This window comes from Cyprinus carpio, chromosome A9, assembly GCF_018340385.1.
Source record: "Cyprinus carpio isolate SPL01 chromosome A9, ASM1834038v1, whole genome shotgun sequence".
Classification (NCBI taxonomy): domain Eukaryota; kingdom Metazoa; phylum Chordata; class Actinopteri; order Cypriniformes; family Cyprinidae; genus Cyprinus; species Cyprinus carpio.
In genome coordinates this window covers 12,637,659-12,645,819 of record NC_056580.1, presented here as the reverse complement: position 1 = coordinate 12,645,819, position 8,161 = coordinate 12,637,659, and positions in this window count along the sequence as shown.

Genomic DNA, 8,161 nt, shown 5'->3' with positions numbered 1-8,161 from the left:
GGAGTCTCATGGAGTGTTTATCATCCCTAGCTATTTTATCTAAATAAAATACATTACATACTATATTTACTCCTCTATAACAAAACAAGCTTTATACACTGTGTTATATTTCAAAACAGTGAGGAATTCAAGTGAGCATTCTTGACATACAGAGAGGATTTTGCTCTCTCCAGAAAGCTCTATTAAGTCTGAGAGTAAAATAACAATAAGAGAGTGAAAATGTTGTCTGGCCACCCAGGCCTGCCTCCCATCTATCCTTTCAAAGCAACTAATGGCTACTTGATCCTAAATGCTCTGTTTGTACAACTCTGCCTCTGAATATGTGTTTTCTACAAGACGGATGAAGAGGAAAGAAAAAGAGGAAGAGGAAAAAGACGAGAGAATGGCAGCCAAAATGAGAAAGAGATATTCTCCAAACAATTCTGTCAAATGTCACATCAGAGAGGGGTGGGCTGTGCCATCTCAACAAGAGGGGTCACTGGATTTCTGGGGGAATATGGAGAGAAGTTAATATCACTCTTTACTATGGTGACTTGACTCCATCCCTCTTTTCTGATTCTCTCTTTTTACTTAATATCACAGCTTTATGGGAAGCCCGTTGGAAATGTTTGCAAGTAATTTAAACTTCATTCCTTCACAATCCAGATAATTAATGGGGAAAAACACAGGTGAATCTTGAAAAGTTAAGAACGAAAGTTTGAAATGCTCAAAACAGCTTGCCATGCATAAAATATCTACATCTGAAAAGGGTTGTAAATTATTATTATTTAGCTTTTCTTTATCTGTTTTTAGACAGATGGCAACAAATTATCCTTTACTGTAACAGAATAAAACATTTTTAAAGCTCTCTGTACAGCAGGTTTGTTAGAGTAGCAACTTGCACTTGTGTGTGTGTGTGTGTGTTTGATATAACTAAGGAGGGGACAAGAGGCCAACCCACCCCAACCCATACACACACACACACACACACACACACACACACCGAAGCCTAACAAGCCCCTCCATCCCTCCGCCTACCCATCAGCAGGGCTGCATGCCAATAATTTCTCCTTACATTTGAGTGGGCTCCAGTTAAACTCAGGCACTAATGGGGTTTTTTCCAGATAAGAAATTACCAGTGCTGGTCGCTCTTTTGTCTCTCCCTGGGAGCTCAACTGCCGTCACCACGGAGAAAGGCCTCGGTTACCAGAGAAACGGAGAGTGTGCTACCCAGGTCTCCATGGTAAAGAACAGAGCATTTTGTCACAGACCTCTTTTCAATCCCTGAACAGGCTTTAACAGTTTGGCCACAATCAGGACAAAATGTAGGCCTATACCATTATTTGTTACAGGAGAACCTGCCATATGCTTTCAGTATTCATGGTCCCAGACTTCACATCATTGCAAAATCGACAGTATACAATCGCCGGCCTTGTGATGTTTAACTAGATTAGACAAAATCAATTAGCACAAATCTAAATAAAAAGGAAGAAACCATTTTAAAAATTAAAAAATTAAGTTAAAAGTACAATATTTAATGCACTATATTATAAACATTATGGCCGGGTTCAGTCTTTAAAAGTGAGCATAGAAAAATGTAGAGACAGCATTAGAAGAAAACTATTAAGAGAAACATTTTGGATATACACATTCAAGGTAAATTTCTGTAATTAAATTATACATAGGCTATAAATTGCTTGTTAAAATCTTTATTTATTTATAATCAGCTGCATGATCTAAGTGACGTGTTTTTTTTTTTTTTTTAATTACTATAGCATGTGACAGAATGCTCAAACTACATTTCCTATAGTCTAAAAATGTTAAAATTGGCTAAGGAAAGTTTGACGTGTGACATTTTAGCCACGCCTTAATTAACACCTGTTTGCAAAAGTTGTTTATCTGCTAAAAAAAAAAGGGGGTTGCCATTTGAAATTGCGATTTTCTTATAATTGCTATATTTCAGCAATGGCCTCACAAAGTGGATCTCTTGTTTCATAGACTGCTATCTGTTCTCCAAAGTGCACACAATGAAGGTAAAAGCCAACAGCCTTGAAACCAACATTATGTTCATGCTAAATTCTGCTAAATTACAAAAATATGTTTTACTGATTCAGCTCGAACCTGGCGCCAATGGCATATAACTATTTGAGAAATAACCAATTAGATGCTAAATTATGAGATTAATAGAAAGCAGGCTAAAATAGCCTGTTATTTTAAAGGAAACGCAGAGGGGTTGACTTTTCTCGCGTTCACTTGTCCGTCTCTGTTTTTTTTTTTCGAAGTAACACACACTTGCACTCACTCTCTATTTCTCACTTGAAAAGAGGGGAGAAGTGAATGAATTGAGGTGGAGAGGCAGAAGAGGAAAGGGGGAAACTGTGAGAGGCAGCAGCTATTCTCTGAGAGAAAACACGGGCGCCGGTAGCCTCCATTTCACTTCAATCACGGCGAGGGAAACAGCGAAATTACAGCGCACACAAAGACACTGGCGCCGTAATTTCAGGACAGACAAACCATGCAATAAAATTACCCAAATTACCGGCGTGTACTGAAAGTGCTGCTCACTGCTAATCTTCCAGTGTCAGCAGCAGCCCCTCACATCACGAGTGTCCCGCCGCAAGCGCGAGCTCTGTGATCCCGAGTATCTGCCTGCCTGTCATTACCGCGAGCGCGCGATCATTTTACCAGGTGATCACTCATGAGAGCAAGCGACTACCGATGCACATTTAATTTCTATAAGATATTTAAATCATTAGCCCATTTCACACAAATGATGGGGTACACTATAACAGATACAGGAGAGAGAAATAAATCTGGCATTAACAATATATAAAAAATGTAAATGTTTAAACTCAATATTTAGGCTAATATAGAAAACTTCATTTTTTAAAAAAAATGGCACTCCCTTTAGTTGTGGGAGATAAATTTAATTTGAAGTTAATTGTAGTTAGGTTTAGTTTTTATTTTTAATTTTATTTTTATGTATTTGTATTGTAGGTTTATCCAATTTTAAAAATGTCAATTTTAATGTAAATGTTTAAACATGTGGGGAAATAAATTCGTTAGATACAGTGACTGAAACGACTGATTAAATACTTATCCCTATTATATAATGTTATGTACCTTTTTAATGATGGGATGCTTTTTCAACCTGTTTTATAAAGAATAATAATAAACGTCATATATACGTGTTTATTTAACTATTTACATGCTCAAAATTAGTTTAATGGCAACTTCAACTTCAAAATAGCAAATCAAATGCACATTTCTTTCTTTCTTTTTCTTGAACTGCAGTAAAAATAATAATATTCATTCAGTTCTTTTTTCATGTGCCTCATTGTGTTCTTCTCCTGTTGCTGCATCTAAGATACAGATCATCTTGGAACAAAAGAAGATTTTCTGCTGTTCAGTTATTGGTAAGATGGCACCACAGCTGGCATGGGAATTCAAGCCCCGGGTCATGATTACTGTATAGATTTCAGCTCTAACCTAAAAACATCAGCCAAACTCATTCTCGCTAAGCTGAAAGCAGGAATGGATCATCATACATATCAGTGTTTATTTGCTTTAAACAATTAAAAGTTCTGCAACAGCCTGAAACTTTAATTCCCTAAAATAATCTCAGTCTTTATTAATTTCTAAATAAAAATATCAAGATAATCACTTCAAAAAACATTACATTTTCTCACTGTACGATTTTACTTTCTTCCATATTTAATGCCAGCCTACTGCAGAGGAAGGTTAATCTGTTCAAGAACAAAGAGTTATGAATTGTGACTGAAAATAGCTATTCTTGACCTCCTTCTTGAATTGAACTCTGTTTCTGTTGTCTTTCATTCAAACAGCCCTCAACACTGGAGGAAAGATGAGCTGTATTATCAAATGCTAAAATAAGCCTTTCTATTTTTTTTATTTGCAAAGTATTTTTTAGTGGACCAGAAACTGAATCGCATCAAATCTGATTGGGTGACTACAAGTATTGTGATCTGAGTAGGTGCTTTGCCAGTTGATGGATCTGATTGCAGGACAAAATCACTTTTAAGTCAGTTGTTCTTTTGGAATAATCACTCCCATTTTTCATGCACCTCTGAATCTCGATGCATCACAACTCTGAAACAAAAAGCGACATGATGAATACTTGCTAAGGATTTTTTTTCACCACATCCTCGGGAATGACACCAAAACAACGGAGCACTTTTGATAACTCCTCTGTTTCCAGACTTCCTGCTGTGGAGCAGGAAATGTTCCAGCTGCCCACGACCAAAGTGTATGCTGAAGTTTCACTGACAGACCACACAAAGGCTGAAGCCACAGACACAGACCGATTTTACTTTCTCCATCAGCATCTTATCCTGCTGTTCTAGTGAGTATCTGCTGGAGTCAGGCTGCCTTGATCTCTAAGCAGCTTTACAAGTGGACTTACCTCACATTAAAACAAAATTACTCAAACTGGAATATTTTCATATAGTACTCATAGGGTTGTGCTACAAGTTCCAAAAGAGGGGTTTCGCAGCGATGCCACAGAAGAACCATTTTCAGTTCCTTTTAGTGAACATTTCCTAATAGAACAATTTTTTAGTGTAAAGAACATTTTTCAACATAAAGAACCTTTTGTGTTATAGAAAGGTTCCATTAATGTTTTTCATGAAACCATCGATATCAATAAATATATATATATATATATATATATATATATATATATATATATATATATATATAGCAGTAAGTAATATATATATATTTTAGTGTGCTATGGACATTCAGGGTTATTTGGTGAACTGAGATCTGTGTGAATGACCCTGGGAGTGTTAAAGTGCACATTATCAGCTGTAACACTGCATGATATTCCTTGCAGTAACATTTCGCCCATTCTGTGGTCATAGTGGGAGAACTGCCGTAACATAGTAATTTATAGTACGGTTAGTGTGTTGTGTGGTGTTAGCTGGGTGTGACAAAAAGGGTGAGTAATTGGATTGTGCGTGTGTGTGTACTGCTCATGCTCAAGGCCTCGCTGGCTGGCTGCAGACTTGATGCATTTGTTGGGGAAGATACGGAGGAGCTGCTCTAAGAGAGCTAATCACCAGAAAGGGGAGAGACCATGACACACACTGTGATTGACACACAATGGCTGTGGATTCTCTCGCTCTGCTCCACTCATCTCCTCTCGCTCTTTCTAAAGAAAAGAGAGAATGAAGAGACGGGGGGAGGGGGGGGTGGAAGAAGGAGGGGGGGTGGGACAGATGAAGGGTTGTAGGGAGGGGAAGGAGAAGTGAAATCAGTCCATCAAACCTGTAACTTAACCGAGGTAAAGAACCGATGCGGCCGGTCGAGGTAAACATAGACTCATTTACAGGCACGTGCAAACACAAACACACAAGGCACACTCGTAAACACTGCAAAGGGCAGGATTTGAGAGGATTATTTCCCACCAGCTGTTTAAACCGGCCCTTACACCAGCCTACTGATGGGATTGTGCTCTGATACTGTGGTAGGCAGATAATGTTCACAGTTTGACACACATGCTGTCTGTCTGATACTGTAACAGAACAAAGCGTGGCAGAAACAAACCTTGCTAAATTTAGCAGCGCAATTTTAAATTATAGTTTGGAGGTAAGATGCCCCACAGAATTACCACAGAAAGCCCAGAGTGGCATGTTTTTATATTGTTATTATTTGTTAGTTCAATACTTATTGTTATTATTCAGTAATTCCATGAACTAGATGTACATTTCAGACATCTTTGCTTTTAATTAAAATCAGCTAATTAAGTAAAATCATTCCATTTGAATTCACAGTGTTGCTATTAAGACATATCTTTAATTAAAATATGGGCAATTAAATATATAAATATTCATATGCTTGTATAAGTCATAGAATAAATTTACCTTTTAGATGAATCTCTTTTACTGGGATTCTGTTTTGTCAGTCATCATTTAGTTATTCAACCAAATTGTCAAAACAATTTTAAATAGAACAATTTATTTAATATTTTACATTAATTACACTTTTTTGAAAAAAAAAAATATATAAATATAAATAAAAATTATATTCTACATTCCATAAAAGTTTGCTAAAGTTTACCTGAGGGGATTCTTGTCATAAAAAAATAAATATAAAAATATATATTACAATTAAATTTGCTAATGTTTATATTTGTGTATTTTTGTAAAAGAATGGCTGACACATTATCATCCTGCCCATGCTAATAATGTATCTAAATATGTTACAATTTAAAAGTAAATACGCATTGTTCTTAACGGGGCATCTTCACCCATTATACCCTATATAAGAAGATAAATTGGATTTCTGAGATTATTTGTGAGCTGCAGGTAGAACCTCTGACTGTCAGGACTAATTTCTCACAGCACCTTAAATATGACTGTTTTAAATCATATTTAAAGCAATTTGACCAAGCACTTCTTGCAAATGGACAGGACACCTATCATCTGAGTGCAGTTTAGCTGTGTCTCCAACTCTATCATTTCTCCATCTGCAGAGTGCATGTGTTTGCATCAGGAGGATCACAGACACATGGGAAATGATTGGATAATGATATAGATAGGGGGAAAACGCCTCTAGATCTCTCTCATCTTCATGGCATTGTACAGGACAGAGAGAGGTAAGAGTCAATCTGACGAAGATTATAGAGGACTTGAACAGGTGCCTGTTGTTGTGCCCTATTTCAGTAATGTACTCTAATGTAGGCTCCAAAGTGACTGGACTGAAAGGTGTCTCACCCCCTGTGATCCAAATTATGGAGTGCGCTGATGAAGGCAAGAGTCTAACAAAGCCGGCTGAGCTGCAGAAACACAGATATCTAGCTGTTATCAAGCCGACTATAAGAAATATCAAAAAGTGGATACATGCACACACAGTTTTAGAAGAAACACTTCTGTATTTCTATTTCACTTTTACTGGTTTTATAACTGATGTAGACTTTCAGATACAGTACAAGACGAGCTGTATATACACATTTCAACCCAGCACCTTTACCTGCTGTGCATCTAAACATTTGTTGAAGTGAACATTCACCCTCAAATTAAAATTCTGTCTTCATTTTTCTGAATGTACTTTTACTGTCTTTATTTACATGTCATTCCAAAGCTGTATGGCTTTCTTTCATCCGTGGAACATAAAAGGATGTTTAAATTAACTTTTTGTTAGTCAATTTCCTTGTGCATTTATACCTGGGTTTTCAATATTCTTGGTCAGGTCTTCACTATTGTTGGCGCTGATGTTTAGTTTTCTTCTTTGTGTTCCAATTTCTCTATTTTTTTGTTACGTTCTTAGTTTCCAAGTTTCTGAGTCGCTTTGTATTGTTTTGTATTTTCTTTTGTTTTATGAATCACAATCTGCACTTGGTTCGGTCTCTTCCTTACCTGTAAGTTAACCTTGTTCGAGCCCCAGTACTCATTCACTTCATTATACTGAAAAAGTGTGGACAGGTAAGTTAACCTTGTACACCCTTTGTGCTCCACAGTAGAAAAAAAAAGTCATAGAGGTTTGGAATGGACTTTGCACACATCTACATTTATTCAACTTGTAGACACTGACCAAATGGCATATTATTCTAAGCACCTTACAGTGCATTTAAGCCATTTATTCTTTCAGTAAGCATGCTGTCTGAATCAGACCTTAAATATGTCATTTATACTGAAAAAGTGTGGACAGGGTGTTCCCAAATACACCTGATGAACACATAAAGCCAGACACAAAAAGACAGGGCCCATCAGTATATAACAGTGATAAAATAAAGTGCTCATGGATGACCTCTTATTGCTTGCGGGTTATTTTGCTTAGGGCTGCGAGTTGTGGGGTTGCAGAGCTCCCCCTGTTGATCTGTTCTTAAAGTACACCAGTTTCATGAAATTTGCTGACATAACTTTGCAAGTAAAACATATTTTAAGTATGCATGGCCAATACATTTAGGAAGATAACAGTCTATGACAGGCAGACAGTTAGACTTTGATATTATCCAGAATCCCCTCTTCATGTAAGGGAGCGGGTGAACTTTCATGTAAGTAGCCTTCAGCCAGAAGGAAATCCGTTTATAGAAACTTATTCTGGAGTAAATACAGATGTCAGTCTATTTTTCTTTAAGATACCCTGAGGTCTCTTGCTCCTTTCTCCATCTTTCTGTCTGTCTTCGCTCACTCTCTCTTATTTTTTCTCTGTGAGCTAA